We start from the raw sequence: 17,344 nt of genomic DNA, 5'->3' as shown, positions 1-17,344 counted from the left end.
GCGTGAATAGTGTGGATAGTTGGAATCCTTCTTCCAATGTAGAAATATCAAATACTAGGGCGCCTCGGTTTAAGGTGAGAGTGAGAAGTTTTAAGTGAGATGAATGAGGCCAGTTTTCTTTACCGAGAGGGTGGAAGCTGCTCAGGAGGTGGGAGAGGTGGCAATAAGAGCAAAGTTTTGAAGTGGCATTTAGACAGAACCATGAACAGGCAGAGAATAGAAGGATATCCCCCATGTGCAGGCAGATGGGATTAGTTTAGAATAGCATCATGGTCAGCACAGCCATGGTGGGCCGAAGGGCCTATTACTCTGCTGTACTGTTCTATCTTCTAACTTAACGGCATCTACCCTGTCCAAACCCCTCACAATCCTGCATGTTTCATTCAATTTCTCTCCCATTCTTTAAAACCCCAATAGATTCAAGGTCAATCTACTCCACCTCTTCTCATTCGAAAATCCCGCCATCTCCAGGATCAGCCGTGTGAACCTTCCCTGGCCTGCCTCCAATAGAAGGATATCTTTCCTTAGGGCACACATACTGTTCATTATAATCGAGGTGTGGTCTGACTTGTACCTTGCATCAGTTTAGCAAGACCTCCCTATCTTGAGACATTCCTTCTGTAACACCTGCCAGCATTTGATTTGCCGTCTCTATTACCTGCTGACCCTGTGAGCTCCCTTTTTTCAGATTGATCAACAAGAACTCCCCCAACCTTTTCTGCTGTCAGTCTGAAACCAAATATTGTTATCCTGACAGTAAGTCGGGAACGTGCTGGAATGTGTTTTAAAGGAGATGACAATAAATGAGAACTGGATGCTTAGAAACAATGGGAGACACATGATTTTATAAAAAGTGAATATTTTAAATCTGTTGGATTCTATATTTTGGTATGACCATAAATGCAGAATAGATCAGGCTGGGGAAGGCTACTTGCGGTAGAGGGATATTTGAAATTTCAGAAGCATTTTGACAAGTTTCAACAAGGGCTTAAAATTAGCTCGGGAGGGAATAGGGCCCCTGAAAGGTCAATGAGGCTGTCTGTGTGGAGTCACTGCTGATGGGGGAGATACTGAACAAATATTTTGTGTTTGGATTTACTGTGGAGAAAGACATGGAAGCTCGGGAACTTGGGAAAATACACAGTAATATCTTGAAAAGAATGCGCATTGGAGAACAGAAGGTGCTGGATGTCTTAAAATGCAAAAAGTTAGATAAAACCTTGGGACACGATCAGATGTATCCCAGCGCATTGTGAGAAGGGAGGGAGGAAATTACAGAGATATTTGTATCATCGACAGCCACTACAGACCAGTGAGACTGATGGCAGGGTGGTAAGTTGTTGGAGGAGATTCTGAGAGAAACGATCATCGTGCATTTGGAAAGGCAAGGACAGATCAATGACAGTCAGCATGGCTTTGTGCACGGGAAATCATGTCTCAAACCTGACAGTGGAGGTAGACAAGTGAGAAATCAAAGCAGAGCAGGACATGATGTCTCCATGGACCTTAGCAAGGCCTTTGACAAAGTTCTGCATGACGGACTGGTTAGTAAGTTTAGATCACACATAACCAGGGAGCGCTCACCAACTGGATACAAAATAGGATTGACGGTAGGAGACGGAGCATGTTCATTGAGGGTTGCTGCTCAAACTGCAGGCCTGTGACCAATGGTGTGCCATGGGGTTCGGTGCTGGGTCACTGTTGTGCATCATTTATATCAACAGTTTGGATGATAATACAGGAGCCATGGTCAGCAAGTTTGTGAGTGAGACTGAAATTGGTGATAGAGGGTTATCGAAGAGTACTGCTGGGCCAGTGAGGTTAGGACGAACAGGTGAAGAAATTCAAGATGTTGTATTGTGGTAAAGCAGACCAGGCTGGACTTGTATAGTTAATGTTCGGGTCCTGGGTGGTGTTGTCAATCAGTGACCCAGGGATGCAGGTACAGTTTTTTGGAAGTAGCATCACAGGTAGACAGGCTGGTGAAGCACGCATTTGGGATGGTTACCCTTCATTGAACAGAGAATTGAGAGTAGGAGTTGGGGTGTCATGGTGTATTTGTACAGGACATTAGTGAGGCCACTGTGTAAGCACAGTTAATTATCTGGAAAAAATCAACTTGTTCATGTATGTCCATCAGGGAGGGACATGTGGCATTCTTACCTGGTCTGGCTCCATATGTGACTCCAATCCCATAGCAATATGGCTGACTCTGAGCTGCCTCTGGGCAATTAGCAGTGGGGTAATGTATGCTGGTACACACGGTGACAACCATAGGCCATGAATGAATTAATGAAAATACAGATGTACATCCCTACCTCAGCAAACAGCTCTAGCTGCAGCAATTCGTACTGGCTTTGTAACAATGTTCAGGCCTTACCCCTTCCTGTAACACTCTCACCACCTCCAGCACCTTCAATCCTCCTTGTTCCTATCATCTGACAATGTTTCCACTTCCTACTGCAATCCTCCTGTTAGGAGACTCCCGAGCGATCTCTTTAACAAATACATCCACACTTCTAAATGTTGGCTTCTTCAGACTTGATAGTTTTTTTCATCTCTTAATCAAATCTGATAAGTCCAGGACCAAGATTGTCCAAAGTCGGGGAGGAATATTTGGAAGGTATCGAGCACCTCGAGACTGTGTGGGGAAAATGGGAATCCAGGAGGAAACAGCATAAGGAGCGCATGACCACACCAACGCCCCACCCACCTCCTTCCCATGGCCACCTTCTGCCTCAAGTGTAACAGAGTCTGTGGAAGGCCACATCGGTCTGTACAGACAACTCCAGACCCCCCACCCCCACCACCGAGAGTGGGAGAGTCAGCCTTGTCTGTGAGCCACCGCGAAAGAGATGATGAGATAGGAAGGTTGAATCCCCTCACAATTATCCCAGTAACTTTGTTACAAATTCAAACAATTCTCTGTTAATGCAATGTCTAATAATGTGATATCACTCAGTATCTCTCCATGTGGTGTCCCCTCGCTGTGACGGTCTATTTGCTGCCTCGGTCAGCATTTCTCCCACTTACAGATGGTCTGAGATCCTGAGTCAACAGAATTGTTCACTCCAGAGAGACGCAGCAGCACAAGCAAGGGATGGAGACGGGGGTTTCCGAGATCTCTACTGGACTCTGTGCAACTCTGCATGGATTATCCTCATTGCATCAGTCTAATTTCCCATTCTGTCTATTTCTGTCTCATGCAGGTAATCAGGCTGTTCCTCACTCCTGTCTCATCCATCACCTCATTGAAGCTGGTTGGTCAGCCTGAGAGGGATGGAGAGGGAGATCTGGAGCCTTCAGTAAGTCCTGCAGCCGGTAAGATCACTCACAGTAAACAGCACAGGGTGGAGGTGGTAGACTTCTATATTCAGACCTGGAAGAAAGGACATAGATACAGAGCTGAGCAAGGAACAGCAACATTCTAGGCTTCATTCCCACCATCTGCTGTACTGGTCCTTAATGCGACAGCACAGGGGATCGCAGGCATCAATCCTGGCCCATGCTGTGTTAGTGATCTCTGTAAAATTCTCCAGATAATCTTCCTCTGTCTGGAATCTCCTCTAGTCCACACCATTCTCTCTGTCTCTGTCAGGTTCTCCAATCCCTAACACCCTAATTCCTAAACTTCTCCAGTAGATACTAAATTCCTTCATCCCTGTAAACCCTGACAGTCCTGTCTATCCCTGTAAGCTCCTCCCACCAACACCACCCTCCATGTCAATGTATTTGACTTGAAACTCTCCATCGGTCCCCATCTATGTAATCTTCTCCAGCTCCTACAACCCTTCCTTAGCTGTAAAAAAATTGTAATCTCCTTATCCTTCTCCAATTCTTTGATCTTTATCTTGTTAAATTTCATCCTCATTCCCGACACCATACCCCTCGCGACCACAGGAACCTCCTTCAGTTTGTGCAACCCTCCCCATTTGTGTAACTGTCTCCAACCCAGGAACCTGGCATTCTCCATTGCCTTCCGATCTATGTAGCCTCCAGAGCCTAGAAGCCACCTTATATTTATAAACGTCTTCAGTCACGACAACCTTCCATTTCTCTGTTAGTGTACACAATACTCTCCTAGATGAAACAGCCCCCTATCTGTGCCTCTCAGTCTGCCTACCTCTTCCTTTCTCCATCCCTATTCCTATCTCCAGAATCTAATCCAGCTCCTTCTAACTCTGTAAATTCCTCCAATCCCCAAACCCCTTTGTCCAACTGACGTTCTTGACCAGATGTAACTCTGTTTAACACTAACACCATCGAGTCCCTGTAAGCCTCCCTGTCTATATAACTTTACCCATCTGTTCAACCCCCCACTACTGAGGAATAACTCCCTGCATTCGCCATAAGGCAGATGGAATGACAGTGAACAGATATGATGGAACTGTCATTCCGGAGATTTAGCTGCAGAATCACCATCACTGGGAAGAGAATACTGAAGGGTTATTGGGATAGAGTCATTAGAGTCAGAGAGATGTACAGTATGGAAACCGACCCTTCGGTCCAACCCATCCATGCTGAGCAGATATCCCAACCCAATCTAGTCTCAATAGGCAGATTAGGCAAAAAGCCAACAAGTTGTGAAGGAAGGATGAGGTTAATGCATTAATGAGACAGTCATGTGGATCTGAATATGAAAAGTGAGCTGAGAATAAGCAAGCAGCAGCAACCGTTAGCAGGAATTCTATTGTAGGCACCAACCAGTGATAGGAATGTCAATATGGTTACTGTCAGGACACTGAATGTACTTGTAGCAAGGGCAGTACAGTAACTGTGTGTGACAGTGGTCTCCATGTCGACTGATACAGCAATGAGTATCAGTGCTGTAACGGATAGAATCCTGATTGTATGTGAGATGGTTTTCTACAACATCATATCATATTTGTAGATCAAATGCTGTGTACTAATAAATATCCAATAATCCCATTATAAAGGAGTTTTGTGAGCAGAGACCCATAATATTCTGCAGGACATATTGAGTTTGTGCTCAGACCATGAGATGTAGGAGGTGAATGAGGCCATCTGGCCCATTGAGTATACTGTGTCCTTCAGTCAGATCATGGCTGACCTGATACTCTTCAATTCTACTTTCCTGCCTTTTCCTCACAACCCTTGTTTCCCTGATTCATTAAAATCTGCAGGAGGTTACAGACAGTTGGAGAGATAGACAGAAATGGCAAATTGAGTTTAATCTGGACAAGTGTGAGATGATGTCAAATTCAAGAAGAAAGTTCGCATACCGAGGGATATTGATATACAGAAGGATCTTGGTGCAAGTCAATAACTCCCAGAAAATAGCGACAGAAGTGTTTCAGATGGGAAGGAAAGCAAATAGAGCACTGGCCTTCATCGGTCACAACGTTGGGTATAGTGGTTTGCATCTGATGTTGTCATTGTATAAAATGTTGTTTGGCCACATTTGGAGAACTGTGTGCAGTTCTCATCCCCACACAATAGGGAGGATGGGGAGGCTTTGGAGAGGGTACAAAAGGGGTTTATCAGCACGTTGTCTGTGTTTGGGTTTTTAAGGGTGTGTTAGGTGTGTAAGAGGAAATTTAACAAAGTTGGATTGATTTGTGAGAGTATCAGAGGCTGACAGGTGACCAGGTTCAGGGACATAACATTAGGACAGGGATAGATAATGTAGATAGTCACAATCTCTTTTCCAGTGTGAAAGTTTCAAATACTAGAACGCAGAGACTTAAGGTGAGAAAGAGAATGTTTAAACGAGATGTGTGAGGCAAGTTGTTTTTTTAGAGAGTGGAAGTTGCCAAGCGAGGTCATAGAAACAGAAACGTGAGGAAAGGTTTGAAGTGGGATTTCGACGGATACATGAACAGGAAGAGAATAGAGGGATATGGACCCATGTGCAGGCAGATGGTGTGAGTTAAATAGTATCATGGACAGCATGGACGTGGTAGGCCGAAGGGCCTGTTGCTGTGGTGTTCTGTTCCCAGCATGTGCCCGATCAGAGCCCCTCAGAATCTTGGATGTTTCATTCCATTTCTCTCTCATTATCTCAACTTCAATGGGTTCAACCACAACCTACTCCACGTCTTCTCATTAGAAAATCCCTCCTTTCCCAGGCTCAGGCGAGTGACCCTTCTCTGACCTGCCTCCAGTGCGACAATACCTTTCCTTCGGGGATTCACACTGTGCATAATATTCGAGGTGTGGTCTGACTTGTACCTTGTATAGTTTTAGCTAGACTTGCCTATTTTTAGACTCCATTCCCTCTGTAATAAATGGCAGCATTTGATTTGCCTTCTCTATTCCCTGCTGACCCTGTGAGCTCCCTTTTTCAGATTGATAAACAAGATCTCCCTCAACCCTTTCTGCTGTCAGTCTGAAACCAAATATTGTTAGCCTGACAGTAAGTCGGGACCATACTGACATTGTTGGAAAGGATTTGTCAATATACAATAACTGGCCACTTAGAAACACATGTGATAAAAGAGAATTTGTTTTTGAGCCTGTTGGAGTTGATTTGTTAGTGTGAGTATAAATGGCAGAGTTGTAAGGGTGTAGGAGGGTGTAATGGGAAAGGGGATATCATGTATTTGAATTATCAGAAACCTTTATACAAGTTTCAATAAGTGCTAAAGGGTAACTTGGTAGAGAATAGAGCCCCTTAAAGATCAATAAGGTCACCTATGTGTGGAACCAGAGGAGATGAGTGAGATATTAGACAAAATAATCTTGTCAGCATTTACTGTGGAGAAAGAGATGGAAGCTTGAGAACTTGGGGAAATAAATAGTGATGTCTTGGAAAGAATCCTCACCAGAAAAGGGAAAGTGCTGGAATCTTAAAACAAATAAAGGTAGATCAATCCTCAGTAGCACATTGGGTCAATACTAGAATATTGTGGGAAGCTATCGAAGAGATTTCAGTGTCCCTAACAGAGATATTTATATTATCAACAGACACAGTGAGGTGTCGGAAGACTGGAGGGCGGCTAATGCTGTTGCATCACTTAAGGACTGCAGGGAAAAGCCAGGAAATTACAGCCCCGTGAGCCCAGTGATGGGAAAGTTGTTGGAGGAGATTCTGAGAGAAAGGAGCTCCTTATATTTACAAAGGCAAGGGCTGATTCGAGATGGTCAGCATGGCTTTGTGAGTGGAAAACCGTGTTTCACAAACCGGATTGACTCTTCGAGGAGGTGGTCAAGAGATAGATGAAGGCAGAGCCGTCAACGTTGTCCACGTGGACTTCAGCATCTAGTCAAGAGGAAGAAGGAAGCTTACTTAAGGTTGAGGAAGCAAGGATCAGACAGGGCTACAGAGAGTTGCATTGGTTGGCACGGTGTCTCAGTGGTTAGCACTGCTATCTCATAGCACCACAGGCTCCATTTCGATTACAGCCTCAGGCGACTGTCTGTGGGGAGTTTGCACACTCTCCCCGTTTCTGTGTGGGTTTCCTCCAGGTGCTCCAGTTCCCCCCCACCCCCCGCAGCCAAAGATGTGTAAATTAAGAGACCCAGCCATGCTAAATTACCCAAAGTGTTCAGGGATGGGTAGTTTGGTGCATTAGTCAGGGCAAATGGAGAGTAATAGGGTGGGGGATTGGGGCTGGGTTGGATGCTGTTTGGAGGGTCCAAATGGCCTGTTTCCATGCTGTAGAGATTCCCTGAAGGTACCAGGAAGGAACCGAGGAATGGATGTAGGGTAACTAGAAGGCGGGATGAAAAAGCTTTGTGGGAAGGATTAAGGAAAACCGTGAGGCATTCTCCACTTATGTGAGGAACAAGAGGATGGTCAGAGTGAGGATAAGGCCAGTCCGGGATAGTGGAAGGAACTTGTGTCTGGAGTCACAGGAGGTACGGGCAGAGGTATTCACTGCTGAGGAGGGTCTTGTCGTTTGTGAGGACAACGTGAAACAGGCTGATGTATGTGAACAGGTGGATGTTCAGAAGGAGGATGTGCTGAGAATTTTGTAAAAGATATTTCATTCGTTTGGGGATTGAGTTTTAAATCGGTGAGGTTATGCTGCAGCTCTATAGAGCCCTGGTTAGACTCCACTTGGAATATTGTGTTCAATTCTGGTCTCCTCATTACAGGAAGGATGTGGAAACTTTAGAGAGAGTAAAGAGGAGATTTACCAGGATGCTGTCTGTACTGGAGAGCATGTCTTATGAAGACAGGTTGAGGGAGCTAAGGCTTTTCTCATTGGAGTGAAGAGGGGTGAGGGGTGACTTGGCAGAGGTTAACAAGGTGATAACAGTCATAGAGTGAATAGAGAGATTTTTTTTACCCTGACATGAATAGCTATTACAAGGGGGTATACTTTTTGGGTGATTAGCAGATGGTTAAGGGGAGATTTCAGAGGTAGGTTCGTTACATACAGGGTGGTGGCTGAGTGGAATGCACTGCCAGCGGTGGCAGTAAAATTAGATGCATTAGGGATATTTAATACACTTCTGAATAGGCACATGGATGATAATAAAATGAGTGGTATGGAAGTTAGAGTCATAGAGATTTACAACATGAAACAGAGCCTTCGGTCCAACCCGTCTATGCCGATCAGATATCCCAACCCAATCTAGTCTCACCTGCCAGCACCCGGCCCATATCCCTCCAAACCCTTCCTATTCATATACACATCCAAATGCCTCTTAAATGTTGCAATTGTTCCAGCATCCACCACATCCTCTGGCAGCTCATTCCATACCCGTACCAACCTCTTTGTGAACAAGTTGCCCCTTAGGTCTCTTTCATATCTTTCCCCACTCATTCTAAACCTATGCCCTCTAGTTCTGGACTCCCCCACCTCAGGGAAAAGATTTTGTCTATTTACCCTATCCATGCCCCTCATAATTTTGTAAACCTCTATAAGGTCACCCCTCAGCCCCAGCATGTTCAGCCTCTCCCTGTAGCTCTAACCCTGGCAACATCCTTGTCATTTTTTCTGAACCATTTCAAGTTTCCCAACATCATTCTTATAGTAAGGAGACCAAAATTGCACGCAATATTCAACAGTGGCCTAATCAATGTGCTGTACAGCCGCAACATGACCTCCCAACTCCTGTACTCAATACGCTGACCAATAAAGGAAAGCATACGAAACGCCTTCTTCACTATCCTATAGACCTGCAACTCCACTTTCAAGGAGCTATGAACCTGCACTCCGAGGTCTCTTTGTCAGCAATACTCCCTAGGACCTTACCATTAAGTGTTTCAGTCCTGCTAAGGTTTGCTTTCCCAAAATGCAGCACCTCGCATTTATCTGAATTAAACTTTATCTGCCACTTTTTTTTTAATCTTATGGTCGGACAAAGGATTGGCATATCATCATGGCCGAAGCGTCTTGTTCCGTACTGTTCTTTGTTCTATGTGTCGTATCTTAAACTGGGTACTAATCTTAGATCAGTGTAAAAGGATATGGCGTTCAGGAGGAGCTAGTCAACTGGACAGAAAATTGGGCCTGATGGTTGGAGACAGAGGGTGATGGGAGACATGTTGTTTTTCTGACTGGAGGCATGTGACCAGCGGTGGAGTGGGTCCACTGTTGTTTGTCATTTCGATAAATGGTTTGGATGGGAATATTGTTTTCCTGTTAAGTAAGTTTTTTGGGTGACACTGGCATTGGTGGTAAAGTGGACAGTGAAGACGGTTATCTATGATCCAACAGGATGAACAGAACTGCTGGGATAGTGGGCTGAAGAATAGCAGATGGAGATTAATTAGATAAATGTGAAGTGTTCCATTGTGGTGAAACAAACCAGGGTGGGACCTGTACAGTTAATGTTCGAGCCCTGGGTATGTTGTCAGTCAGAGATCCAGTGACCCAGGTAGACAGTTCTTTGTGTGTGGTGTCACAGGGAGACAGGCTGGTGAAGCAGGTGTTTGGGATGGTTTCCTTCATTGGGCAGAGCATTAAGACTAAGGGTTGGGACGTCATGTTGTATCTGTACAAGACATTGGTCAGGCCACAATAAAAGCATTGTTGATCAGTGGGAATAACACATCTGGTTCACTGACCTTTTGTGTAGAACATCTGACATTTTAACCTGGTCTGGCTAACATGTGACCCCAGACCCCCTGCAATATGGCTGACTCTGAGCTGTTCTCTGGGTAATTAGCAGTGACACACTCATCCCATGAATGAATAAATAAAAATACATATGTTCCTCCCTACCTCTGCAAACCCCTCCAGCTGTAGCAATCCGTACTGGCTTTGTAAAACTGTTCAGGCCCTGACCACTCTCTGTAACACTCTCACCACCTCCAGCACCTTCACCTCTCCCTGTTCCTATTGTGACATTATACCCTCACAGGGATTCCTCTGCCAACTGCCCTCCTCCTACTAGCAGACCCTTTGCAATCCCTTTAAAACTTACTCTAAAACACAATCTCACTTCATGATTTTAAGTAATTTTTGGTGATCTTCTAAGCCTCATAATCTAATATGATCTATTTTGTCCTGAATGAGGGGCCGGTGGGAATTTCTTGCTGAGGTTTTGTCTGTTTCAATGGAATCTTATTTTGTTGAGTGATGTACACTGTTCCTTCAAATATTTTCCATTGTTCATTTACAGGCCCATATTTCAGTCTGTTTCACCTCTTTACCTTGGTCAGTTCTCCTCTCAAACCCAAGTAATTGGCTGTTTTTGTTTCTAGTTGTAGCTTGTCCTTTCTGTGATTCACTTTAAACTTTATATTTATTTAAACTGCACTTTATCACAATTTCCCTGAGGATCTCTGCAGGTGACATTACTCATTCACTAAGTTTCATCACAAAATGGTCGCTCTGAAATAGTTATGTCCCGAGCCAGTTGCACAATTTGTTATTCAAAGAAACACTGAAAAAAATTCTTTGAACTCCTCTACCAATATCACTGTTGTCAGTGTGACTGTCCCAGATTATATGAATATTGAAGTTTCCCAAAATTATCACAATGTGTTTGTTAAAAAAAATCCAATGAGTTCCTGTTTAATGCAGTGATGAACAATGGAATATTGTTCGGTGGCTAAAACTATTCTGCTGCTTGTGTCCTTGGCAAGTAGTAGCCAGAATTTACATTCAGACTGACTCTACTTCATGATCTGAGGACAAATGCTTTCTCTGTAATGCCTTTCTTACCCATTATTGTTAGCGTTACCCATTTTGCCTGAATTTCTGCAAGGATGTGATCCATTGACTATTTCTGTCCACCTTTTGTTCAACCTGTGACCACGTCTCTCTGGTGTCTTAATCTCTTTTATCTCAGTGTCACAAATCAATCTACCTTATTGGAGAGACATTCAAAAAACATAATTTACTCTTTCCCATAATTTCCTGTCACAAACCGATTCCCTGATGTACAGTTTTAGTTAATCGCTGTCCCATCCTGTTCTTTTCTGCTTGTCTTCAGTCACATTCCCATACTGCTCCCATACTTCACCTTTTCCCTTTGGATTTGGAAAGCTCCTTTCACCTGCATCCTCTCTGTCAGTTGAAAGCCCTGTCCATAAACCTACTGACATGATTGGCCTGGACACAGGTCCCAGCACAGTTTCTGTGGGACCATCCTAATGGATTATTTATTAAATCCGGTATGGGATGTGGATGTCTCTGGCTGATCAGCCTTTCTTGCCCAGCCCCAGCTGTCTTCGAGCTGAGTAACTTGCTCAGCCATTTCAGAAAGTACTCGAGAGGCAAACACTTTGCTGCGGGTACGTTGTGCAGACCACGTCAGGATGGGCAGATGTCCTTCTCTAAAGGACAAGTGTTTGGGTTTTTTGTACATCAGCAATGGTTTCATATTTATTTATGGACTGTTAATTACTATGTTTAAAATTATTGATGATGGGATTAAAACCCACTTCCCCTGAACATTAGCTGCAGTTTTGGATAAATTCTCTCGCAATAATACCACTAGGCCATCACTTCGCCTGCTCAGTGGTTGCTCATCCCTGAGCACTGATACCAGGGCATCATGAAGCTAAACCCATTCTTCCAACATGACTGTGTGATCATGAGGTCTTCCAGCTCTCTGCTGATATCACTCAGTCTCCCTCCATATGATATCCCTCCCTGTGAGGGTCTAATTGCTGCCTCTGTCAGTGTCTCTTACTCTTGCAGCTACTCCAGATCCCGTGCCAACAGTATTTTCCACTCCAGAGACTCGCAACAACACAGGCCAGGAATGGAGTGGGATTTTCCAGATCTCTGTGGGGCTCATTTCCATTCTCCATGTGTAACCCTCACTGCATCAGTCTAATTTTCCATTCTGTCTATTTCTCTGTCTCCTGTATGTACTCAGGAAGGTGCTGACTCCATAGACTTCCCAACTGCTGTGTGTCTCGTCCATCACCACATTGAAGATGGTTGGTCAGCCAGTGATTCAAAGGGCAGGGAGATCTATAGCCTTCAATAAATCCTGCAGTGAGGTAAGATCACTCACAGTGCACAGAGCAGAGAGCAATGAGAGGTCTCCAAACATCATCTAACAAGACATGATATAGATACAGTGCTGGAGGGGAAGTACAGTACAGTACAGAAACACCCCTGGCTCAATCAGCACGTCTACATTAACTTACGTTGCATTGAGACAGCATCGGGAGTTCAGAGTCATCAATCCAGGCCTGCGCTGTGTTAGTGAGCATCAGGACCACGGAGGTTAAAGCAAGCCTCTGACGAGAGTTGTGAATGCTGCCTGACATCTTTCTGTTCTGTGTTCTCTCTCCAACACTGCACTAAGACTCACTACTCTGCAACACTGTACCTGTGGCATGGCTTGTGTACCAGTGTCTTCAGTCATTTTTAACTCCTATAACAGTTCCTGTCCCTGTAACCTGCTCCATTCCCAATAGTCCTTCCACATAATAGAAACGCACTGCATTCTAGACTACCATCCCTTTCAATGTAAGTTGTTTCAGTGTCCACAACATGCTTTACTTCCGTACTATAATCCTCTTGAACTGGATACAGAGTGATACAGCATGGAAACAACCTGTGGTCCTACTCGTCAATGCTGCCCATGTTCCCTATACTGAATGAGTCTCATTTGCCTGCGTTTGGCCCTTAGCTCTTCAAACCTTCTCCTCTCCATGTTCCTGCCCAAATGTGTTTTCCATGTTGTCATTGTTCTTGTTTCTCCCATGAACCCCTGGCAGTCCGTTCTATCTGTACACCATCCTCTGTGGAAAGTGTTGCCCCTCAGCTCCCTTTTTAAATCTTTGTTCTCTCACCTCCAGTTTGTACCCTCGAGGTTTGGACTCCCTTACCCTTGGCTATTCACCATTCTTAGGCCCAATCCTTGTGACACTCCACCGGTCACTGTCCTCCAGTCTGATAAGCAACCCTCACCACGACCATCTGTCTTCTACCTTTGAGCCAGTTCTGTATCTAAATAGCTAGTTCTCCTTGTATTCCATGAGATCGAATCTTGCTAGTCAGTCTCCCATGGGGAACCTTGTCGAACGCCTTACTGAAGTCCATATAGATCACATCTACCGCTCAGCCCTCATCAATCCTCATTGTTATTTCTTCAAAAAACTCAGTCAAGTTTGTAAGGCATGATCTCCCACAATCAAAGCCATGTTGGCTATCCCGAATCAGTCCTTGCCTTTTCAAATACACATACATCCTGTCCCTCAGGATTCCCTCCAACAACTTGCCCACCATCAAGGTCAGGCTCACTGGTCTATAATTCCAGGCTTGTCCTTACCACTCTTCTTAAACAATGGCACCGCATTAGCCAACCTCCAGTCTTCCAGCACCTCTCCTGTGACAATCTATGATACAAATATCTCAGCAAGAGGCCCAGTAATCACTTCCCTCGCTTCCCAAAGAGTTCTCGGGTACACCTGATCAGGTCCTGGGGATTTACCCACCTTTCATGCATTTCAAGACATCATCACTTGCTCCTCTGTAATATGGACATTTTGCAAGGTGTCACTATCTATTTCTACACATTCTATATCTTCCATATCCTTTTCCACAGTAAAACCTGATGCAAAATACTCATTTAGTATCTCTGTCTTTTAAACGTTGTAATTGTACCAACATCCACCCCTTCCTCAGCAAGTTCATTCCACAATCAAAACACCCTCTGTGGAACAATTTGCCCCCATGTCTTTTTTTGAACATTGCTCTCTTCTAAACTTTAAGACGTGGTCCCTCCTCTTGGGAGTCCCCCATCCTGTGGAAAAGACAACTACCGTTAAATTGATCTATATACCTTATTTTTTAAAATTAACTTTTATAACATCACGTCTCAACCTCCAGGCTCCAGTGAAAAAAGACTCAGCCTATCAAGCCATTTTGCAGAACTCAAGCCTTCCATATACAGCAACGTCCTGGTAAATCTCTTCTGAATCCCCTGCAGCTTAATAATATCCTCCCTATAACTGGGCGACCAGAACTGGACACAGTATTGCAGAACAGGCCTCACCAATGTCTGTGCAATCTCAACATGACGTCCCAAATCCTCCACTCAATGGACTGAGCAACAGTCAGGCATGCCAAGCACTGTCTTATCCATCCTGTGAAGCAAACTTCAAGAATTATGTATATGAGCCCGGAGGTCCCACTGCTCTAAAACATGAGCTGAGGCCCGAACATTAATTGTATAAGCTCTATCCTTATATGTTTTACCAAGTGCATTACATCACATTTATTCAGATTGAAGTCCATCTACAATTTTTCAGCTCATTCACCCATATCATCAAGATCCCTTTGTAATCTTAGCAAACCTCCTTCACTGTCCACTATGTCACCCTCCAGCCTGCTAGCCCATCACACATGGCTGTCAATGGTACAAATACCTTTGCTTGGGGCTCCACAGTTCCTTCCCTAACATCCCACAATGTCCTGTGATACACTTAATCAGGTCCTGGGGCTTTCCATACCTTTGTGTTTTAAAACGTCCAGCACCGCCTCTTCTATATCATGCCCTGTTTTCAAGCCATAGAGATGTACAAGGGAAACAGACCCTTCGGTCCAACTCATCCATGCTGACCAGAAGATCTAAATAAGTCCATCCCATTTACCAGCATTTGGCCCATGTACCTCTAAACCCTTATTATTCACATACCCATCCATCTCTTAAATGTTGCCATATCTGCTACTTTCTCTCTCAGCTCATTCCATACACACATCACCGTGTGCATAAAAACGCTGACCCTTCAGTCTCTTTTAAACCTTTCCCCTTTAACCTTAAACCTATGCCCTTTAGTTTTGGATCCCCAACCTCTGGGAAAAGACGTTGAATGTTAACCCAATCCATACCCCTCGTGTTTATATATAAACCTCTGTCAGGTCACCCCTCAGTCTCCGATGCTCCAGTGAAAATAACTTGAGCTTATTCAGCAACAACCCGGCAACATCATGTAAATATTTTCCGAACACTTTCAAGCTTCACAACCTCCTTGCAAAAGCGGGGATACTGGAATTGCAGCGAACTCCAAATATGGTCTAAAGTATTACTCTTGTTCCCTGAGTTCCCCAGTGTTTGGCCACAGTAAGTTCTGGAGTATAAAATGTGTTTAAGGTCTTAGCCATATCCTGCAGTTTCACACATCAATGGTTACATTGATCCTTAAGGAACACTATTTTGTCTCGAGTTACTCTTTAACTCAATATATTTATACAATCACTTTTGGATTCTCCTTATCCTTCCCTGCCGAGTCTATTTCACGTACCCTTTCTGCATTCCTGATTTCCACCCAAAGTGTATCCCTACAGCCCCTGTGATCCTCAGGGATTCCTTGGATCCAGCTGGCGATACCTGACATGTGCCCCTTTTCCTTGTCCAATAAACAGCCTGTGTTTCCAAAGGCTATCAGCATTGAGCTGCACACGAACAGGAACATGCTGGTGGTGATCGCTCAGTTTATCTCACTTTTAAAATATTCTCAGTTGCCAGACTTCCCTTTTCCTGCAAATAGACTCCCCCATCACCTTTTGAAAGTTCCTGTCTAATACTGTCAAGATTGGTCTGGTCCCATTTCATAACTTGAACTTGTGGACCAGACCTGTCCTTTTCCATCTTTATTCTTAAGCTAATAGAATTGTGGTCCTTTTGGCAAAATGCATTCCCACTCACATCTCAGTCCCTTTCCCGACCTTGTTTCCCAAGGGGCGGTCAGGTTTTGCTCCTTTCTCTTTTCAGGCCATTTACATATTGATTGGGAGTTTCTGGAACACAATTACCAAATTCCTCCCTTAAAAATGCTGAACACTGGCAATCCCAGTCTAGGTTTGTAAAGTTTAAAAACCCCAACCATAACAGCCCTATTATTCTGATTGATATTTGAGATCTCCTGATATATTTGTTTCTCAGTCTGTCACAGATTATTCGGGGTCAGTCGGACAATCGTATCAAAGTGATGACCCATTCTTATTTCTCTGTTCCACTAACATAACTTCAGTGCGCGGTTCCACAGGAATATCCTCTCTAAGTACTGCTGTGATGATTCATGCAATCAAAACCCATCACCACACATCCTCTCTTACCTCCCCTTCAATGCTTCCTGTAGCATCTCCACCTTGAAACAATGTGCTGCCAGGCCTGCCTCTCCCTCGGCTATATTTCTGTAATAACGGTAATATCCCAGTCCCATGTTCCAATCCATGCCCTGAGTTCATCTTCCTTAACTGTCGGGCCCCTTGCATTGAAATAAATGCAGGTTAATCATAAGTTTCCCCCCATTCCCTGCTATGTTGTTGCCTGCCTTGTCTGCTGAAATTGCTCTCTTGAAGCTGTGCACCAGCCTCAATCTTCTTTCTGGCCTTACGACTGTTTGAGAAGCAACGCCCTACCAGACTGGTTTATATCCTCTCAAGCAGCTCTAACAATTCGCCCCATCAGGATGTGGCTCCCCCTCCTGCTCCCTGTTCAAGTGCCTCCCCCACCCTGTCAACCTGTGCTGACAACTTCAGACTTCCAGGGACTTGCCCACCAAGGTCCCTGTGTTCCTCAGTACTCCAGGAGGGCCTACCATTCATGATGTATATCCTTCACTTATGAGACCTCCCACAGTGCATTACCTCTCAGTGATCAGAAGTAAACTCCATCTGCCATTACTCTGCTCAGTTTATCATATGATTGATATCAGACTGCAGCCTGGGACCATCGCCCTCACCATTTATGTCATCTGCAAACCTACTAATAATTCTTTCTGCTTTCACATCCAAGTTATTAGTGTACATAATAACCAGCACTGGTTCCTGCACAGATCCCTGTTGGACATCCACTGGTGAAAGCATTTCAAACACGAAGAAGTATATCTGCTAATTTTGTACCTAATTTGCGAACTTTCCTTGGATCCCAGTTGGTCTTTACATTTGAACCAGCCTTCCATAAGGGACTTTGTCAAAGGCCTTATTCAAGTCAATGTAACCCACATCATCTGCAC

The sequence above is a fragment of the Hemiscyllium ocellatum genome, unplaced genomic scaffold (assembly GCF_020745735.1).
Source record: "Hemiscyllium ocellatum isolate sHemOce1 unplaced genomic scaffold, sHemOce1.pat.X.cur. scaffold_144_pat_ctg1, whole genome shotgun sequence".
NCBI lineage: Eukaryota > Metazoa > Chordata > Chondrichthyes > Orectolobiformes > Hemiscylliidae > Hemiscyllium > Hemiscyllium ocellatum.
Note: the sequence above shows the minus strand (reverse complement) of the source record.